The 20,054-nt window shown below is 47.6% G+C and overlaps 13 non-coding genes across 13 annotated transcripts; all 13 read left to right on the forward strand.

Moving 5' to 3' along the window:
- The first annotated feature begins 1,235 nt into the window (after window positions 1–1,235).
- Window positions 1,236–1,426, forward strand: LOC142720837 (U2 spliceosomal RNA). Its single transcript, XR_012873603.1, has one exon. It is a non-coding gene; the product is annotated as a U2 spliceosomal RNA (small nuclear RNA).
- A 1,288-nt stretch (window positions 1,427–2,714) lies between these two features.
- Window positions 2,715–2,905, forward strand: LOC142720849 (U2 spliceosomal RNA). The gene has a single exon (XR_012873615.1). It is a non-coding gene; the product is annotated as a U2 spliceosomal RNA (small nuclear RNA).
- Window positions 2,906–4,201: 1,296 nt separating this feature from the next.
- LOC142720861 (U2 spliceosomal RNA) lies at window positions 4,202–4,392 on the forward strand. Its single transcript, XR_012873627.1, has one exon. It is a non-coding gene; the product is annotated as a U2 spliceosomal RNA (small nuclear RNA).
- Window positions 4,393–5,688: 1,296 nt separating this feature from the next.
- On the forward strand, window positions 5,689–5,879 carry LOC142720875 (U2 spliceosomal RNA). Its single transcript, XR_012873639.1, has one exon. It is a non-coding gene; the product is annotated as a U2 spliceosomal RNA (small nuclear RNA).
- A 1,276-nt stretch (window positions 5,880–7,155) lies between these two features.
- On the forward strand, window positions 7,156–7,346 carry LOC142720744 (U2 spliceosomal RNA). Its single transcript, XR_012873511.1, has one exon. It is a non-coding gene; the product is annotated as a U2 spliceosomal RNA (small nuclear RNA).
- A 1,288-nt stretch (window positions 7,347–8,634) lies between these two features.
- LOC142720756 (U2 spliceosomal RNA) lies at window positions 8,635–8,825 on the forward strand. The gene has a single exon (XR_012873523.1). It is a non-coding gene; the product is annotated as a U2 spliceosomal RNA (small nuclear RNA).
- Window positions 8,826–10,109: 1,284 nt separating this feature from the next.
- On the forward strand, window positions 10,110–10,300 carry LOC142720768 (U2 spliceosomal RNA). The gene has a single exon (XR_012873535.1). It is a non-coding gene; the product is annotated as a U2 spliceosomal RNA (small nuclear RNA).
- A 1,304-nt stretch (window positions 10,301–11,604) lies between these two features.
- LOC142720780 (U2 spliceosomal RNA) lies at window positions 11,605–11,795 on the forward strand. The gene has a single exon (XR_012873547.1). It is a non-coding gene; the product is annotated as a U2 spliceosomal RNA (small nuclear RNA).
- Window positions 11,796–13,091: 1,296 nt separating this feature from the next.
- On the forward strand, window positions 13,092–13,282 carry LOC142720792 (U2 spliceosomal RNA). The gene has a single exon (XR_012873559.1). It is a non-coding gene; the product is annotated as a U2 spliceosomal RNA (small nuclear RNA).
- Window positions 13,283–14,594: 1,312 nt separating this feature from the next.
- Window positions 14,595–14,785, forward strand: LOC142720804 (U2 spliceosomal RNA). The gene has a single exon (XR_012873571.1). It is a non-coding gene; the product is annotated as a U2 spliceosomal RNA (small nuclear RNA).
- Window positions 14,786–16,077: 1,292 nt separating this feature from the next.
- LOC142720816 (U2 spliceosomal RNA) lies at window positions 16,078–16,268 on the forward strand. The gene has a single exon (XR_012873583.1). It is a non-coding gene; the product is annotated as a U2 spliceosomal RNA (small nuclear RNA).
- Window positions 16,269–17,560: 1,292 nt separating this feature from the next.
- LOC142720828 (U2 spliceosomal RNA) lies at window positions 17,561–17,751 on the forward strand. Its single transcript, XR_012873594.1, has one exon. It is a non-coding gene; the product is annotated as a U2 spliceosomal RNA (small nuclear RNA).
- A 1,292-nt stretch (window positions 17,752–19,043) lies between these two features.
- Window positions 19,044–19,234, forward strand: LOC142720835 (U2 spliceosomal RNA). Its single transcript, XR_012873601.1, has one exon. It is a non-coding gene; the product is annotated as a U2 spliceosomal RNA (small nuclear RNA).
- Window positions 19,235–20,054: the final 820 nt, after the last annotated feature.

Below are 20,054 nucleotides of genomic sequence, written 5' to 3' on the forward strand. Positions count from 1 at the left end.
AGGGATCTCCCCTTTTAATCCCATTATTTCAACACCTGTTGGACAATGCATGAGTGATAATGAGCTCATTGATTAAATGCAATTAATGAATAGATTGCCACCTCTTGTTGTGTGTCGTCTGTGTTTCTGTGTTTCCGGCATTTCACATTGGAACACCTCATTCACCTTCCTTGTCTTCTCTCCGCCCTCCCTTTTAGGTAAGTTAAAGAGCTGCACCTGAGCCAGCCACTGATTGATTGATTGATTGATTGATTGATTGATTGATTGATTGATTGATTGATTGATTGATTGATTGATGCAGCACAACAGTCAAATAGTGGAGTGGAGTAGGGGAACAGCAAACAGCCAATAAAGCAGCCCGCCCGCTCGCCTGCCCGCCACAATGGACCTACCTGTGTACACTAGATGGATGTGATGGAATGTACTGTCGTCCCTACATTTCAAGAAGAAGTAAGAATTGCAGTTGCAACAAAGCCTTGCTTGCCTACAAAGAGAGCAGCAATTTGGATTTGTTACTATGTTACCTAGAAGAATAACAAACTGTGCAAGGATGGAGGTTGTAGGAGCAAGGAGAAGTTGTCTGTAAAGTTGGTGGATGCCTATTTTCCATTTTGCAGTCCCTTGTCTCCCTCTTGTGGCCTCCTGGAGGCAACTAGCTGTGCAAAAAAAAGACAGCCTGGCGGCCGGCTGTTGCAGTGTTGCCCTCTCAGGCAACACTGAGTGACTGACTGAGCCTCACCGTCTTATATAAAGTTCAGATGGAACTTTGCACGTGTCATAGTGGAGCCCTCAGGATTCCAGAGCCAGCTTTCTGACATCATAATGGGGCCTCAGAGATAAAAGCCTGGGCCCAGGCAGTGTTGGTCAGTGCTGCTCAGCAGGCAGCACTGGACTGGACTGGATTACAGCTGATACAAGGTGTGAAGGAACAAGGGGTGGCTGTGGGCATGCACTTGCTGCCGCTGCCAGTGTTTATCTGCATGGCAGCAGGGCATTTGGGCGTTGCCAGGAAGGCGTTTTTATGTAGATTCCTCCTCTTTCAGCACTGCATTGTGGTGCAAGCAAAAGAAGCAAATCCTGTCTGGCTTCCTCTCCGGCCTTTATTCACCTCCCGTGTAGCTGTGAGTGTGTGAGCCTGCAGGGCCCCATGGAATTGCCTAGAAGTAGGCTGAATCGCTGCAAGGGCTGAACAGCAGTATCGGGCAGGCTCGGGCAACGCGCGGCCCGTTCGGGTTATCGCTTCTCGGCCTTTTGGCTAAGATCAAGTGTAGTATCTGTTCTTATCAGTTTAATATCTGATACGTCCCCTATCTGGGGACCATATATTAAATGGATTTTTAGAACAGGGAGATGGAAATAGAGCTTGCTCTGTCCACTCCACGCATTGACCTGGTATTGCAGTATTTCCAGGACCGGTGCACCCTTTCCTTATGTGTTGACTAAAAGCAGATTCCAAAAGTGTTTTTTGTCTTTGCTATTGTTTCTGTCTTTCTGAAGGGATCTCCCCTTTTAATCCCATTATTTCAACACCTGTTGGACAATGCATGAGTGATAATGAGCTCATTGATTAAATGCAATTAATGAATAGATTGCCACCTCTTGTTGTGTGTCGTCTGTGTTTCTGTGTTTCCGGCATTTCACATTGGAACACCTCATTCACCTTCCTTGTCTTCTCTCCGCCCTCCCTTTTAGGTAAGTTAAAGAGCTGCACCTGAGCCAGCCACTGATTGATTGATTGATTGATTGATTGATTGATTGATTGATTGATTGATTGATGCAGCACAACAGTCAAATAGTGGAGTGGAGTAGGGGAACAGCAAACAGCCAATAAAGCAGCCCGCCCGCTCGCCTGCCCGCCACAATGGACCTACCTGTGTACACTAGATGGATGTGATGGAATGTACTGTCGTCCCTACATTTCAAGAAGAAGTAAGAATTGCAGTTGCAACAAAGCCTTGCTTGCCTACAAAGAGAGCAGCAATTTGGATTTGTTACTATGTTACCTAGAAGAATAACAAACTGTGCAAGGATGGAGGTTGTAGGAGCAAGGAGAAGTTGTCTGTAAAGTTGGTGGATGCCTATTTTCCATTTTGCAGTCCCTTGTCTCCCTCTTGTGGCCTCCTGGAGGCAACTAGCTGTGCAAAAAAAAGACAGCCTGGCGGCCGGCTGTTGCAGTGTTGCCCTCTCAGGCAACACTGAGTGACTGACTGAGCCTCACCGTCTTATATAAAGTTCAGACGGAACTTTGCACGTGTCATAGTGGAGCCCTCAGGATTCCAGAGCCAGCTTTCTGACATCATAATGGGGCCTCAGAGATAAAAGCCTGGGCCCAGGCAGTGTTGGTCAGTGCTGCTCAGCAGGCAGCACTGGACTGGACTGGATTACAGCTGATACAAGGTGTGAAGGAACAAGGGGTGGCTGTGGGCATGCACTTGCTGCCGCTGCCAGTGTTTATCTGCATGGCAGCAGGGCATTTGGGCGTTGCCAGGAAGGCGTTTTTATGTAGATTCCTCCTCTTTCAGCACTGCATTGTGGTGCAAGCAAAAGAAGCAAATCCTGTCTGGCTTCCTCTCCGGCCTTTATTCACCTCCCCTGTAGCTGTGAGTGTGTGAGCCTGCAGGGCCCCATGGAATTGCCTAGAAGTAGGCTGAATCGCTGCAAGGGCTGAACAGCAGTATCGGGCAGGCTCGGGCAACGCGCGGCCCGTTCGGGTTATCGCTTCTCGGCCTTTTGGCTAAGATCAAGTGTAGTATCTGTTCTTATCAGTTTAATATCTGATACGTCCCCTATCTGGGGACCATATATTAAATGGATTTTTAGAACAGGGAGATGGAAATAGAGCTTGCTCTGTCCACTCCACGCATTGACCTGGTATTGCAGTATTTCCAGGACCGGTGCACCCTTTCCTTATGTGTTGACTAAAAGCAGATTCCAAAAGTGTTTTTTGTCTTTGCTATTGTTTCTGTCTTTCTGAAGGGATCTCCCCTTTTAATCCCATTATTTCAACACCTGTTGGACAATGCATGAGTGATAATGAGCTCATTGATTAAATGCAATTAATGAATAGATTGCCACCTCTTGTTGTGTGTCGTCTGTGTTTCTGTGTTTCCGGCATTTCACATTGGAACACCTCATTCACCTTCCTTGTCTTCTCTCCGCCCTCCCTTTTAGGTAAGTTAAAGAGCTGCACCTGAGCCAGCCACTGATTGATTGATTGATTGATTGATTGATTGATTGATTGATTGATTGATTGATTGATTGATGCAGCACAACAGTCAAATAGTGGAGTGGAGTAGGGGAACAGCAAACAGCCAATAAAGCAGCCCGCCCGCTCGCCTGCCCGCCACAATGGACCTACCTGTGTACACTAGATGGATGTGATGGAATGTACTGTCGTCCCTACATTTCAAGAAGAAGTAAGAATTGCAGTTGCAACAAAGCCTTGCTTGCCTACAAAGAGAGCAGCAATTTGGATTTGTTACTATGTTACCTAGAAGAATAACAAACTGTGCAAGGATGGAGGTTGTAGGAGCAAGGAGAAGTTGTCTGTAAAGTTGGTGGATGCCTATTTTCCATTTTGCAGTCCCTTGTCTCCCTCTTGTGGCCTCCTGGAGGCAACTAGCTGTGCAAAAAAAAGACAGCCTGGCGGCCGGCTGTTGCAGTGTTGCCCTCTCAGGCAACACTGAGTGACTGACTGAGCCTCACCGTCTTATATAAAGTTCAGACGGAACTTTGCACGTGTCATAGTGGAGCCCTCAGGATTCCAGAGCCAGCTTTCTGACATCATAATGGGGCCTCAGAGATAAAAGCCTGGGCCCAGGCAGTGTTGGTCAGTGCTGCTCAGCAGGCAGCACTGGACTGGACTGGATTACAGCTGATACAAGGTGTGAAGGAACAAGGGGTGGCTGTGGGCATGCACTTGCTGCCGCTGCCAGTGTTTATCTGCATGGCAGCAGGGCATTTGGGCGTTGCCAGGAAGGCGTTTTTATGTAGATTCCTCCTCTTTCAGCACTGCATTGTGGTGCAAGCAAAAGAAGCAAATCCTGTCTGGCTTCCTCTCCGGCCTTTATTCACCTCCCGTGTAGCTGTGAGTGTGTGAGCCTGCAGGGCCCCATGGAATTGCCTAGAAGTAGGCTGAATCGCTGCAAGGGCTGAACAGCAGTATCGGGCAGGCTCGGGCAACGCGCGGCCCGTTCGGGTTATCGCTTCTCGGCCTTTTGGCTAAGATCAAGTGTAGTATCTGTTCTTATCAGTTTAATATCTGATACGTCCCCTATCTGGGGACCATATATTAAATGGATTTTTAGAACAGGGAGATGGAAATAGAGCTTGCTCTGTCCACTCCACGCATTGACCTGGTATTGCAGTATTTCCAGGACCGGTGCACCCTTTCCTTATGTGTTGACTAAAAGCAGATTCCAAAAGTGTTTTTTGTCTTTGCTATTGTTTCTGTCTTTCTGAAGGGATCTCCCCTTTTAATCCCATTATTTCAACACCTGTTGGACAATGCATGAGTGATAATGAGCTCATTGATTAAATGCAATTAATGAATAGATTGCCACCTCTTGTTGTGTGTCGTCTGTGTTTCTGTGTTTCCGGCATTTCACATTGGAACACCTCATTCACCTTCCTTGTCTTCTCTCCGCCCTCCCTTTTAGGTAAGTTAAAGAGCTGCACCTGAGCCAGCCACTGATTGATTGATTGATTGATTGATTGATTGATTGATTGATTGATTGATTGATTGATTGATGCAGCACAACAGTCAAATAGTGGAGTGGAGTAGGGGAACAGCAAACAGCCAATAAAGCAGCCCGCCCGCTCGCCTGCCCGCCACAATGGACCTACCTGTGTACACTAGATGGATGTGATGGAATGTACTGTCGTCCCTACATTTCAAGAAGAAGTAAGAATTGCAGTTGCAACAAAGCCTTGCTTGCCTACAAAGAGAGCAGCAATTTGGATTTGTTACTATGTTACCTAGAAGAATAACAAACTGTGCAAGGATGGAGGTTGTAGGAGCAAGGAGAAGTTGTCTGTAAAGTTGGTGGATGCCTATTTTCCATTTTGCAGTCCCTTGTCTCCCTCTTGTGGCCTCCTGGAGGCAACTAGCTGTGCAAAAAAAAGACAGCCTGGCGGTCGGCTGTTGCAGTGTTGCCCTCTCAGGCAACACTGAGTGACTGACTGAGCCTCACCGTCTTATATAAAGTTCAGACGGAACTTTGCACGTGTCATAGTGGAGCCCTCAGGATTCCAGAGCCAGCTTTCTGACATCATAATGGGGCCTCAGAGATAAAAGCCTGGGCCCAGGCAGTGTTGGTCAGTGCTGCTCAGCAGGCAGCACTGGACTGGACTGGATTACAGCTGATACAAGGTGTGAAGGAACAAGGGGTGGCTGTGGGCATGCACTTGCTGCCGCTGCCAGTGTTTATCTGCATGGCAGCAGGGCATTTGGGCGTTGCCAGGAAGGCGTTTTTATGTAGATTCCTCCTCTTTCAGCACTGCATTGTGGTGCAAGCAAAAGAAGCAAATCCTGTCTGGCTTCCTCTCCGGCCTTTATTCACCTCCCGTGTAGCTGTGAGTGTGTGAGCCTGCAGGGCCCCATGGAATTGCCTAGAAGTAGGCTGAATCGCTGCAAGGGCTGAACAGCAGTATCGGGCAGGCTCGGGCAACGCGCGGCCCGTTCGGGTTATCGCTTCTCGGCCTTTTGGCTAAGATCAAGTGTAGTATCTGTTCTTATCAGTTTAATATCTGATACGTCCCCTATCTGGGGACCATATATTAAATGGATTTTTAGAACAGGGAGATGGAAATAGAGCTTGCTCTGTCCACTCCACGCATTGACCTGGTATTGCAGTATTTCCAGGACCGGTGCACCCTTTCCTTATGTGTTGACTAAAAGCAGATTCCAAAAGTGTTTTTTGTCTTTGCTATTGTTTCTGTCTTTCTGAAGGGATCTCCCCTTTTAATCCCATTATTTCAACACCTGTTGGACAATGCATGAGTGATAATGAGCTCATTGATTAAATGCAATTAATGAATAGATTGCCACCTCTTGTTGTGTGTCGTCTGTGTTTCTGTGTTTCCGGCATTTCACATTGGAACACCTCATTCACCTTCCTTGTCTTCTCTCCGCCCTCCCTTTTAGGTAAGTTAAAGAGCTGCACCTGAGCCAGCCACTGATTGATTGATTGATTGATTGATTGATTGATTGATTGATGCAGCACAACAGTCAAATAGTGGAGTGGAGTAGGGGAACAGCAAACAGCCAATAAAGCAGCCCGCCCGCTCGCCTGCCCGCCACAATGGACCTACCTGTGTACACTAGATGGATGTGATGGAATGTACTGTCGTCCCTACATTTCAAGAAGAAGTAAGAATTGCAGTTGCAACAAAGCCTTGCTTGCCTACAAAGAGAGCAGCAATTTGGATTTGTTACTATGTTACCTAGAAGAATAACAAACTGTGCAAGGATGGAGGTTGTAGGAGCAAGGAGAAGTTGTCTGTAAAGTTGGTGGATGCCTATTTTCCATTTTGCAGTCCCTTGTCTCCCTCTTGTGGCCTCCTGGAGGCAACTAGCTGTGCAAAAAAAAGACAGCCTGGCGGCCGGCTGTTGCAGTGTTGCCCTCTCAGGCAACACTGAGTGACTGACTGAGCCTCACCGTCTTATATAAAGTTCAGACGGAACTTTGCACGTGTCATAGTGGAGCCCTCAGGATTCCAGAGCCAGCTTTCTGACATCATAATGGGGCCTCAGAGATAAAAGCCTGGGCCCAGGCAGTGTTGGTCAGTGCTGCTCAGCAGGCAGCACTGGACTGGACTGGATTACAGCTGATACAAGGTGTGAAGGAACAAGGGGTGGCTGTGGGCATGCACTTGCTGCCGCTGCCAGTGTTTATCTGCATGGCAGCAGGGCATTTGGGCGTTGCCAGGAAGGCGTTTTTATGTAGATTCCTCCTCTTTCAGCACTGCATTGTGGTGCAAGCAAAAGAAGCAAATCCTGTCTGGCTTCCTCTCCGGCCTTTATTCACCTCCCGTGTAGCTGTGAGTGTGTGAGCCTGCAGGGCCCCATGGAATTGCCTAGAAGTAGGCTGAATCGCTGCAAGGGCTGAACAGCAGTATCGGGCAGGCTCGGGCAACGCGCGGCCCGTTCGGGTTATCGCTTCTCGGCCTTTTGGCTAAGATCAAGTGTAGTATCTGTTCTTATCAGTTTAATATCTGATACGTCCCCTATCTGGGGACCATATATTAAATGGATTTTTAGAACAGGGAGATGGAAATAGAGCTTGCTCTGTCCACTCCACGCATTGACCTGGTATTGCAGTATTTCCAGGACCGGTGCACCCTTTCCTTATGTGTTGACTAAAAGCAGATTCCAAAAGTGTTTTTTGTCTTTGCTATTGTTTCTGTCTTTCTGAAGGGATCTCCCCTTTTAATCCCATTATTTCAACACCTGTTGGACAATGCATGAGTGATAATGAGCTCATTGATTAAATGCAATTAATGAATAGATTGCCACCTCTTGTTGTGTGTCGTCTGTGTTTCTGTGTTTCCGGCATTTCACATTGGAACACCTCATTCACCTTCCTTGTCTTCTCTCCGCCCTCCCTTTTAGGTAAGTTAAAGAGCTGCACCTGAGCCAGCCACTGATTGATTGATTGATTGATTGATTGATTGATTGATTGATTGATTGATTGATGCAGCACAACAGTCAAATAGTGGAGTGGAGTAGGGGAACAGCAAACAGCCAATAAAGCAGCCCGCCCGCTCGCCTGCCCGCCACAATGGACCTACCTGTGTACACTAGATGGATGTGATGGAATGTACTGTCGTCCCTACATTTCAAGAAGAAGTAAGAATTGCAGTTGCAACAAAGCCTTGCTTGCCTACAAAGAGAGCAGCAATTTGGATTTGTTACTATGTTACCTAGAAGAATAACAAACTGTGCAAGGATGGAGGTTGTAGGAGCAAGGAGAAGTTGTCTGTAAAGTTGGTGGATGCCTATTTTCCATTTTGCAGTCCCTTGTCTCCCTCTTGTGGCCTCCTGGAGGCAACTAGCTGTGCAAAAAAAAGACAGCCTGGCGGCCGGCTGTTGCAGTGTTGCCCTCTCAGGCAACACTGAGTGACTGACTGAGCCTCACCGTCTTATATAAAGTTCAGACGGAACTTTGCACGTGTCATAGTGGAGCCCTCAGGATTCCAGAGCCAGCTTTCTGACATCATAATGGGGCCTCAGAGATAAAAGCCTGGGCCCAGGCAGTGTTGGTCAGTGCTGCTCAGCAGGCAGCACTGGACTGGACTGGATTACAGCTGATACAAGGTGTGAAGGAACAAGGGGTGGCTGTGGGCATGCACTTGCTGCCGCTGCCAGTGTTTATCTGCATGGCAGCAGGGCATTTGGGCGTTGCCAGGAAGGCGTTTTTATGTAGATTCCTCCTCTTTCAGCACTGCATTGTGGTGCAAGCAAAAGAAGCAAATCCTGTCTGGCTTCCTCTCCGGCCTTTATTCACCTCCCGTGTAGCTGTGAGTGTGTGAGCCTGCAGGGCCCCATGGAATTGCCTAGAAGTAGGCTGAATCGCTGCAAGGGCTGAACAGCAGTATCGGGCAGGCTCGGGCAACGCGCGGCCCGTTCGGGTTATCGCTTCTCGGCCTTTTGGCTAAGATCAAGTGTAGTATCTGTTCTTATCAGTTTAATATCTGATACGTCCCCTATCTGGGGACCATATATTAAATGGATTTTTAGAACAGGGAGATGGAAATAGAGCTTGCTCTGTCCACTCCACGCATTGACCTGGTATTGCAGTATTTCCAGGACCGGTGCACCCTTTCCTTATGTGTTGACTAAAAGCAGATTCCAAAAGTGTTTTTTGTCTTTGCTATTGTTTCTGTCTTTCTGAAGGGATCTCCCCTTTTAATCCCATTATTTCAACACCTGTTGGACAATGCATGAGTGATAATGAGCTCATTGATTAAATGCAATTAATGAATAGATTGCCACCTCTTGTTGTGTGTCGTCTGTGTTTCTGTGTTTCCGGCATTTCACATTGGAACACCTCATTCACCTTCCTTGTCTTCTCTCCGCCCTCCCTTTTAGGTAAGTTAAAGAGCTGCACCTGAGCCAGCCACTGATTGATTGATTGATTGATTGATTGATTGATTGATTGATTGATTGATGCAGCACAACAGTCAAATAGTGGAGTGGAGTAGGGGAACAGCAAACAGCCAATAAAGCAGCCCGCCCGCTCGCCTGCCCGCCACAATGGACCTACCTGTGTACACTAGATGGATGTGATGGAATGTACTGTCGTCCCTACATTTCAAGAAGAAGTAAGAATTGCAGTTGCAACAAAGCCTTGCTTGCCTACAAAGAGAGCAGCAATTTGGATTTGTTACTATGTTACCTAGAAGAATAACAAACTGTGCAAGGATGGAGGTTGTAGGAGCAAGGAGAAGTTGTCTGTAAAGTTGGTGGATGCCTATTTTCCATTTTGCAGTCCCTTGTCTCCCTCTTGTGGCCTCCTGGAGGCAACTAGCTGTGCAAAAAAAAGACAGCCTGGCGGCCGGCTGTTGCAGTGTTGCCCTCTCAGGCAACACTGAGTGACTGACTGAGCCTCACCGTCTTATATAAAGTTCAGACGGAACTTTGCACGTGTCATAGTGGAGCCCTCAGGATTCCAGAGCCAGCTTTCTGACATCATAATGGGGCCTCAGAGATAAAAGCCTGGGCCCAGGCAGTGTTGGTCAGTGCTGCTCAGCAGGCAGCACTGGACTGGACTGGATTACAGCTGATACAAGGTGTGAAGGAACAAGGGGTGGCTGTGGGCATGCACTTGCTGCCGCTGCCAGTGTTTATCTGCATGGCAGCAGGGCATTTGGGCGTTGCCAGGAAGGCGTTTTTATGTAGATTCCTCCTCTTTCAGCACTGCATTGTGGTGCAAGCAAAAGAAGCAAATCCTGTCTGGCTTCCTCTCCGGCCTTTATTCACCTCCCGTGTAGCTGTGAGTGTGTGAGCCTGCAGGGCCCCATGGAATTGCCTAGAAGTAGGCTGAATCGCTGCAAGGGCTGAACAGCAGTATCGGGCAGGCTCGGGCAACGCGCGGCCCGTTCGGGTTATCGCTTCTCGGCCTTTTGGCTAAGATCAAGTGTAGTATCTGTTCTTATCAGTTTAATATCTGATACGTCCCCTATCTGGGGACCATATATTAAATGGATTTTTAGAACAGGGAGATGGAAATAGAGCTTGCTCTGTCCACTCCACGCATTGACCTGGTATTGCAGTATTTCCAGGACCGGTGCACCCTTTCCTTATGTGTTGACTAAAAGCAGATTCCAAAAGTGTTTTTTGTCTTTGCTATTGTTTCTGTCTTTCTGAAGGGATCTCCCCTTTTAATCCCATTATTTCAACACCTGTTGGACAATGCATGAGTGATAATGAGCTCATTGATTAAATGCAATTAATGAATAGATTGCCACCTCTTGTTGTGTGTCGTCTGTGTTTCTGTGTTTCCGGCATTTCACATTGGAACACCTCATTCACCTTCCTTGTCTTCTCTCCGCCCTCCCTTTTAGGTAAGTTAAAGAGCTGCACCTGAGCCAGCCACTGATTGATTGATTGATTGATTGATTGATTGATTGATTGATTGATTGATTGATTGATTGATTGATTGATGCAGCACAACAGTCAAATAGTGGAGTGGAGTAGGGGAACAGCAAACAGCCAATAAAGCAGCCCGCCCGCTCGCCTGCCCGCCACAATGGACCTACCTGTGTACACTAGATGGATGTGATGGAATGTACTGTCGTCCCTACATTTCAAGAAGAAGTAAGAATTGCAGTTGCAACAAAGCCTTGCTTGCCTACAAAGAGAGCAGCAATTTGGATTTGTTACTATGTTACCTAGAAGAATAACAAACTGTGCAAGGATGGAGGTTGTAGGAGCAAGGAGAAGTTGTCTGTAAAGTTGGTGGATGCCTATTTTCCATTTTGCAGTCCCTTGTCTCCCTCTTGTGGCCTCCTGGAGGCAACTAGCTGTGCAAAAAAAAGACAGCCTGGCGGCCGGCTGTTGCAGTGTTGCCCTCTCAGGCAACACTGAGTGACTGACTGAGCCTCACCGTCTTATATAAAGTTCAGACGGAACTTTGCACGTGTCATAGTGGAGCCCTCACGATTCCAGAGCCAGCTTTCTGACATCATAATGGGGCCTCAGAGATAAAAGCCTGGGCCCAGGCAGTGTTGGTCAGTGCTGCTCAGCAGGCAGCACTGGACTGGACTGGATTACAGCTGATACAAGGTGTGAAGGAACAAGGGGTGGCTGTGGGCATGCACTTGCTGCCGCTGCCAGTGTTTATCTGCATGGCAGCAGGGCATTTGGGCGTTGCCAGGAAGGCGTTTTTATGTAGATTCCTCCTCTTTCAGCACTGCATTGTGGTGCAAGCAAAAGAAGCAAATCCTGTCTGGCTTCCTCTCCGGCCTTTATTCACCTCCCGTGTAGCTGTGAGTGTGTGAGCCTGCAGGGCCCCATGGAATTGCCTAGAAGTAGGCTGAATCGCTGCAAGGGCTGAACAGCAGTATCGGGCAGGCTCGGGCAACGCGCGGCCCGTTCGGGTTATCGCTTCTCGGCCTTTTGGCTAAGATCAAGTGTAGTATCTGTTCTTATCAGTTTAATATCTGATACGTCCCCTATCTGGGGACCATATATTAAATGGATTTTTAGAACAGGGAGATGGAAATAGAGCTTGCTCTGTCCACTCCACGCATTGACCTGGTATTGCAGTATTTCCAGGACCGGTGCACCCTTTCCTTATGTGTTGACTAAAAGCAGATTCCAAAAGTGTTTTTTGTCTTTGCTATTGTTTCTGTCTTTCTGAAGGGATCTCCCCTTTTAATCCCATTATTTCAACACCTGTTGGACAATGCATGAGTGATAATGAGCTCATTGATTAAATGCAATTAATGAATAGATTGCCACCTCTTGTTGTGTGTCGTCTGTGTTTCTGTGTTTCCGGCATTTCACATTGGAACACCTCATTCACCTTCCTTGTCTTCTCTCCGCCCTCCCTTTTAGGTAAGTTAAAGAGCTGCACCTGAGCCAGCCACTGATTGATTGATTGATTGATTGATTGATTGATTGATTGATTGATTGATTGATTGATTGATGCAGCACAACAGTCAAATAGTGGAGTGGAGTAGGGGAACAGCAAACAGCCAATAAAGCAGCCCGCCCGCTCGCCTGCCCGCCACAATGGACCTACCTGTGTACACTAGATGGATGTGATGGAATGTACTGTCGTCCCTACATTTCAAGAAGAAGTAAGAATTGCAGTTGCAACAAAGCCTTGCTTGCCTACAAAGAGAGCAGCAATTTGGATTTGTTACTATGTTACCTAGAAGAATAACAAACTGTGCAAGGATGGAGGTTGTAGGAGCAAGGAGAAGTTGTCTGTAAAGTTGGTGGATGCCTATTTTCCATTTTGCAGTCCCTTGTCTCCCTCTTGTGGCCTCCTGGAGGCAACTAGCTGTGCAAAAAAAAGACAGCCTGGCGGCCGGCTGTTGCAGTGTTGCCCTCTCAGGCAACACTGAGTGACTGACTGAGCCTCACCGTCTTATATAAAGTTCAGACGGAACTTTGCACGTGTCATAGTGGAGCCCTCACGATTCCAGAGCCAGCTTTCTGACATCATAATGGGGCCTCAGAGATAAAAGCCTGGGCCCAGGCAGTGTTGGTCAGTGCTGCTCAGCAGGCAGCACTGGACTGGACTGGATTACAGCTGATACAAGGTGTGAAGGAACAAGGGGTGGCTGTGGGCATGCACTTGCTGCCGCTGCCAGTGTTTATCTGCATGGCAGCAGGGCATTTGGGCGTTGCCAGGAAGGCGTTTTTATGTAGATTCCTCCTCTTTCAGCACTGCATTGTGGTGCAAGCAAAAGAAGCAAATCCTGTCTGGCTTCCTCTCCGGCCTTTATTCACCTCCCGTGTAGCTGTGAGTGTGTGAGCCTGCAGGGCCCCATGGAATTGCCTAGAAGTAGGCTGAATCGCTGCAAGGGCTGAACAGCAGTATCGGGCAGGCTCGGGCAACGCGCGGCCCGTTCGGGTTATCGCTTCTCGGCCTTTTGGCTAAGATCAAGTGTAGTATCTGTTCTTATCAGTTTAATATCTGATACGTCCCCTATCTGGGGACCATATATTAAATGGATTTTTAGAACAGGGAGATGGAAATAGAGCTTGCTCTGTCCACTCCACGCATTGACCTGGTATTGCAGTATTTCCAGGACCGGTGCACCCTTTCCTTATGTGTTGACTAAAAGCAGATTCCAAAAGTGTTTTTTGTCTTTGCTATTGTTTCTGTCTTTCTGAAGGGATCTCCCCTTTTAATCCCATTATTTCAACACCTGTTGGACAATGCATGAGTGATAATGAGCTCATTGATTAAATGCAATTAATGAATAGATTGCCACCTCTTGTTGTGTGTCGTCTGTGTTTCTGTGTTTCCGGCATTTCACATTGGAACACCTCATTCACCTTCCTTGTCTTCTCTCCGCCCTCCCTTTTAGGTAAGTTAAAGAGCTGCACCTGAGCCAGCCACTGATTGATTGATTGATTGATTGATTGATTGATTGATTGATTGATTGATTGATTGATTGATTGATTGATTGATTGATGCAGCACAACAGTCAAATAGTGGAGTGGAGTAGGGGAACAGCAAACAGCCAATAAAGCAGCCCGCCCGCTCGCCTGCCCGCCACAATGGACCTACCTGTGTACACTAGATGGATGTGATGGAATGTACTGTCATCCCTACATTTCAAGAAGAAGTAAGAATTGCAGTTGCAACAAAGCCTTGCTTGCCTACAAAGAGAGCAGCAATTTGGATTTGTTACTATGTTACCTAGAAGAATAACAAACTGTGCAAGGATGGAGGTTGTAGGAGCAAGGAGAAGTTGTCTGTAAAGTTGGTGGATGCCTATTTTCCATTTTGCAGTCCCTTGTCTCCCTCTTGTGGCCTCCTGGAGGCAACTAGCTGTGCAAAAAAAAGACAGCCTGGCGGCCGGCTGTTGCAGTGTTGCCCTCTCAGGCAACACTGAGTGACTGACTGAGCCTCACCGTCTTATATAAAGTTCAGACGGAACTTTGCACGTGTCATAGTGGAGCCCTCAGGATTCCAGAGCCAGCTTTCTGACATCATAATGGGGCCTCAGAGATAAAAGCCTGGGCCCAGGCAGTGTTGGTCAGTGCTGCTCAGCAGGCAGCACTGGACTGGACTGGATTACAGCTGATACAAGGTGTGAAGGAACAAGGGGTGGCTGTGGGCATGCACTTGCTGCCGCTGCCAGTGTTTATCTGCATGGCAGCAGGGCATTTGGGCGTTGCCAGGAAGGCGTTTTTATGTAGATTCCTCCTCTTTCAGCACTGCATTGTGGTGCAAGCAAAAGAAGCAAATCCTGTCTGGCTTCCTCTCCGGCCTTTATTCACCTCCCGTGTAGCTGTGAGTGTGTGAGCCTGCAGGGCCCCATGGAATTGCCTAGAAGTAGGCTGAATCGCTGCAAGGGCTGAACAGCAGTATCGGGCAGGCTCGGGCAACGCGCGGCCCGTTCGGGTTATCGCTTCTCGGCCTTTTGGCTAAGATCAAGTGTAGTATCTGTTCTTATCAGTTTAATATCTGATACGTCCCCTATCTGGGGACCATATATTAAATGGATTTTTAGAACAGGGAGATGGAAATAGAGCTTGCTCTGTCCACTCCACGCATTGACCTGGTATTGCAGTATTTCCAGGACCGGTGCACCCTTTCCTTATGTGTTGACTAAAAGCAGATTCCAAAAGTGTTTTTTGTCTTTGCTATTGTTTCTGTCTTTCTGAAGGGATCTCCCCTTTTAATCCCATTATTTCAACACCTGTTGGACAATGCATGAGTGATAATGAGCTCATTGATTAAATGCAATTAATGAATAGATTGCCACCTCTTGTTGTGTGTCGTCTGTGTTTCTGTGTTTCCGGCATTTCACATTGGAACACCTCATTCACCTTCCTTGTCTTCTCTCCGCCCTCCCTTTTAGGTAAGTTAAAGAGCTGCACCTGAGCCAGCCACTGATTGATTGATTGATTGATTGATTGATTGATTGATTGATTGATTGATTGATTGATGCAGCACAACAGTCAAATAGTGGAGTGGAGTAGGGGAACAGCAAACAGCCAATAAAGCAGCCCGCCCGCTCGCCTGCCCGCCACAATGGACCTACCTGTGTACACTAGATGGATGTGATGGAATGTACTGTCGTCCCTACATTTCAAGAAGAAGTAAGAATTGCAGTTGCAACAAAGCCTTGCTTGCCTACAAAGAGAGCAGCAATTTGGATTTGTTACTATGTTACCTAGAAGAATAACAAACTGTGCAAGGATGGAGGTTGTAGGAGCAAGGAGAAGTTGTCTGTAAAGTTGGTGGATGCCTATTTTCCATTTTGCAGTCCCTTGTCTCCCTCTTGTGGCCTCCTGGAGGCAACTAGCTGTGCAAAAAAAAGACAGCCTGGCGGCCGGCTGTTGCAGTGTTGCCCTCTCAGGCAACACTGAGTGACTGACTGAGCCTCACCGTCTTATATAAAGTTCAGACGGAACTTTGCACGTGTCATAGTGGAGCCCTCAGGATTCCAGAGCCAGCTTTCTGACATCATAATGGGGCCTCAGAGATAAAAGCCTGGGCCCAGGCAGTGTTGGTCAGTGCTGCTCAGCAGGCAGCACTGGACTGGACTGGATTACAGCTGATACAAGGTGTGAAGGAACAAGGGGTGGCTGTGGGCATGCACTTGCTGCCGCTGCCAGTGTTTATCTGCATGGCAGCAGGGCATTTGGGCGTTGCCAGGAAGGCGTTTTTATGTAGATTCCTCCTCTTTCAGCACTGCATTGTGGTGCAAGCAAAAGAAGCAAATCCTGTCTGGCTTCCTCTCCGGCCTTTATTCACCTCCCGTGTAGCTGTGAGTGTGTGAGCCTGCAGGGCCCCATGGAATTGCCTAGAAGTAGGCTGAATCGCTGCAAGGGCTGAACAGCAGTATCGGGCAGGCTCGGGCAACGCGCGGCCCGTTCGGGTTATCGCTTCTCGGCCTTTTGGCTAAGATCAAGTGTAGTATCTGTTCTTATCAGTTTAATATCTGATACGTCCCCTATCTGGGGACCATATATTAAATGGATTTTTAGAACAGGGAGATGGAAATAGAGCTTGCTCTGTCCACTCCACGCATTGACCTGGTATTGCAGTATTTCCAGGACCGGTGCACCCTTTCCTTATGTGTTGACTAAAAGCAGATTCCAAAAGTGTTTTTTGTCTTTGCTATTGTTTCTGTCTTTCTGAAGGGATCTCCCCTTTTAATCCCATTATTTCAACACCTGTTGGACAATGCATGAGTGATAATGAGCTCATTGATTAAATGCAATTAATGAATAGATTGCCACCTCTTGTTGTGTGTCGTCTGTGTTTCTGTGTTTCCGGCATTTCACATTGGAACACCTCATTCACCTTCCTTGTCTTCTCTCCGCCCTCCCTTTTAGGTAAGTTAAAGAGCTGCACCTGAGCCAGCCACTGATTGATTGATTGATTGATTGATTGATTGATTGATTGATTGATTGATTGATTGATGCAGCACAACAGTCAAATAGTGGAGTGGAGTAGGGGAACAGCAAACAGCCAATAAAGCAGCCCGCCCGCTCGCCTGCCCGCCACAATGGACCTACCTGTGTACACTAGATGGATGTGATGGAATGTACTGTCGTCCCTACATTTCAAGAAGAAGTAAGAATTGCAGTTGCAACAAAGCCTTGCTTGCCTACAAAGAGAGCAGCAATTTGGATTTGTTACTATGTTACCTAGAAGAATAACAAACTGTGCAAGGATGGAGGTTGTAGGAGCAAGGAGAAGTTGTCTGTAAAGTTGGTGGATGCCTATTTTCCATTTTGCAGTCCCTTGTCTCCCTCTTGTGGCCTCCTGGAGGCAACTAGCTGTGCAAAAAAAAGACAGCCTGGCGGCCGGCTGTTGCAGTGTTGCCCTCTCAGGCAACACTGAGTGACTGACTGAGCCTCACCGTCTTATATAAAGTTCAGACGGAACTTTGCACGTGTCATAGTGGAGCCCTCAGGATTCCAGAGCCAGCTTTCTGACATCATAATGGGGCCTCAGAGATAAAAGCCTGGGCCCAGGCAGTGTTGGTCAGTGCTGCTCAGCAGGCAGCACTGGACTGGACTGGATTACAGCTGATACAAGGTGTGAAGGAACAAGGGGTGGCTGTGGGCATGCACTTGCTGCCGCTGCCAGTGTTTATCTGCATGGCAGCAGGGCATTTGGGCGTTGCCAGGAAGGCGTTTTTATGTAGATTCCTCCTTTTTCAGCACTGCATTGTGGTGCAAGCAAAAGAAGCAAATCCTGTCTGGCTTCCTCTCCGGCCTTTATTCACCTCCCGTGTAGCTGTGAGTGTGTGAGCCTGCAGGGCCCCATGGAATTGCCTAGAAGTAGGCTGAATCGCTGCAAGGGCTGAACAGCAGTATCGGGCAGGCTCGGGCAACGCGCGGCCCGTTCGGGTTATCGCTTCTCGGCCTTTTGGCTAAGATCAAGTGTAGTATCTGTTCTTATCAGTTTAATATCTGATACGTCCCCTATCTGGGGACCATATATTAAATGGATTTTTAGAACAGGGAGATGGAAATAGAGCTTGCTCTGTCCACTCCACGCATTGACCTGGTATTGCAGTATTTCCAGGACCGGTGCACCCTTTCCTTATGTGTTGACTAAAAGCAGATTCCAAAAGTGTTTTTTGTCTTTGCTATTGTTTCTGTCTTTCTGAAGGGATCTCCCCTTTTAATCCCATTATTTCAACACCTGTTGGACAATGCATGAGTGATAATGAGCTCATTGATTAAATGCAATTAATGAATAGATTGCCACCTCTTGTTGTGTGTCGTCTGTGTTTCTGTGTTTCCGGCATTTCACATTGGAACACCTCATTCACCTTCCTTGTCTTCTCTCCGCCCTCCCTTTTAGGTAAGTTAAAGAGCTGCACCTGAGCCAGCCACTGATTGATTGATTGATTGATTGATTGATTGATTGATTGATTGATTGATTGATTGATGCAGCACAACAGTCAAATAGTGGAGTGGAGTAGGGGAACAGCAAACAGCCAATAAAGCAGCCCGCCCGCTCGCCTGCCCGCCACAATGGACCTACCTGTGTACACTAGATGGATGTGATGGAATGTACTGTCGTCCCTACATTTCAAGAAGAAGTAAGAATTGCAGTTGCAACAAAGCCTTGCTTGCCTACAAAGAGAGCAGCAATTTGGATTTGTTACTATGTTACCTAGAAGAATAACAAACTGTGCAAGGATGGAGGTTGTAGGAGCAAGGAGAAGTTGTCTGTAAAGTTGGTGGATGCCTATTTTCCATTTTGCAGTCCCTTGTCTCCCTCTTGTGGCCTCCTGGAGGCAACTAGCTGTGCAAAAAAAAGACAGCCTGGCGGCCGGCTGTTGCAGTGTTGCCCTCTCAGGCAACACTGAGTGACTGACTGAGCCTCACCGTCTTATATAAAGTTCAGACGGAACTTTGCACGTGTCATAGTGGAGCCCTCAGGATTCCAGAGCCAGCTTTCTGACATCATAATGGGGCCTCAGAGATAAAAGCCTGGGCCCAGGCAGTGTTGGTCAGTGCTGCTCAGCAGGCAGCACTGGACTGGACTGGATTACAGCTGATACAAGGTGTGAAGGAACAAGGGGTGGCTGTGGGCATGCACTTGCTGCCGCTGCCAGTGTTTATCTGCATGGCAGCAGGGCATTTGGGCGTTGCCAGGAAGGCGTTTTTATGTAGATTCCTCCTCTTTCAGCACTGCATTGTGGTGCAAGCAAAAGAAGCAAATCCTGTCTGGCTTCCTCTCCGGCCTTTATTCACCTCCCGTGTAGCTGTGAGTGTGTGAGCCTGCAGGGCCCCATGGAATTGCCTAGAAGTAGGCTGAATCGCTGCAAGGGCTGAACAGCAGTATCGGGCAGGCTCGGGCAACGCGCGGCCCGTTCGGGTTATCGCTTCTCGGCCTTTTGGCTAAGATCAAGTGTAGTATCTGTTCTTATCAGTTTAATATCTGATACGTCCCCTATCTGGGGACCATATATTAAATGGATTTTTAGAACAGGGAGATGGAAATAGAGCTTGCTCTGTCCACTCCACGCATTGACCTGGTATTGCAGTATTTCCAGGACCGGTGCACCCTTTCCTTATGTGTTGACTAAAAGCAGATTCCAAAAGTGTTTTTTGTCTTTGCTATTGTTTCTGTCTTTCTGAAGGGATCTCCCCTTTTAATCCCATTATTTCAACACCTGTTGGACAATGCATGAGTGATAATGAGCTCATTGATTAAATGCAATTAATGAATAGATTGCCACCTCTTGTTGTGTGTCGTCTGTGTTTCTGTGTTTCCGGCATTTCACATTGGAACACCTCATTCACCTTCCTTGTCTTCTCTCCGCCCTCCCTTTTAGGTAAGTTAAAGAGCTGCACCTGAGCCAGCCACTGATTGATTGATTGATTGATTGATTGATTGATTGATTGATTGATTGATTGATTGATGCAGCACAACAGTCAAATAGTGGAGTGGAGTAGGGGAACAGCAAACAGCCAATAAAGCAGCCCGCCCGCTCGCCTGCCCGCCACAATGGACCTACCTGTGTACACTAGATGGATGTGTACTGTCGTCCCTACATTTCAAGAAGAAGTAAGAATTGCAGTTGCAACAAAGCCTTGCTTGCCTACAAAGAGAGCAGCAATTTGGATTTGTTACTATGTTACCTAGAAGAATAACAAACTGTGCGATGGAGGTTGTAGGAGCAAGGAGAAGTTGTCTGTAAAGTTGGTGGATGCCTATTTTCCATTTTGCAGTCCCTTGTCTCCCTCTTGTGGCCTCCTGGAGGCAACTAGCTGTGCAAAAAAAAGACAGCCTGGCGGCCGGCTGTTGCAGTGTTGCCCTCTCAGGCAACACTGAGTGACTGACTGAGCCTCACCGTCTTATATAAAGTTCAGACGGAACTTTGCACGT

This window comes from Rhinoderma darwinii, unplaced genomic scaffold, assembly GCF_050947455.1.
Source record: "Rhinoderma darwinii isolate aRhiDar2 unplaced genomic scaffold, aRhiDar2.hap1 Scaffold_507, whole genome shotgun sequence".
In the NCBI taxonomy this organism is placed as follows: domain Eukaryota; kingdom Metazoa; phylum Chordata; class Amphibia; order Anura; family Rhinodermatidae; genus Rhinoderma; species Rhinoderma darwinii.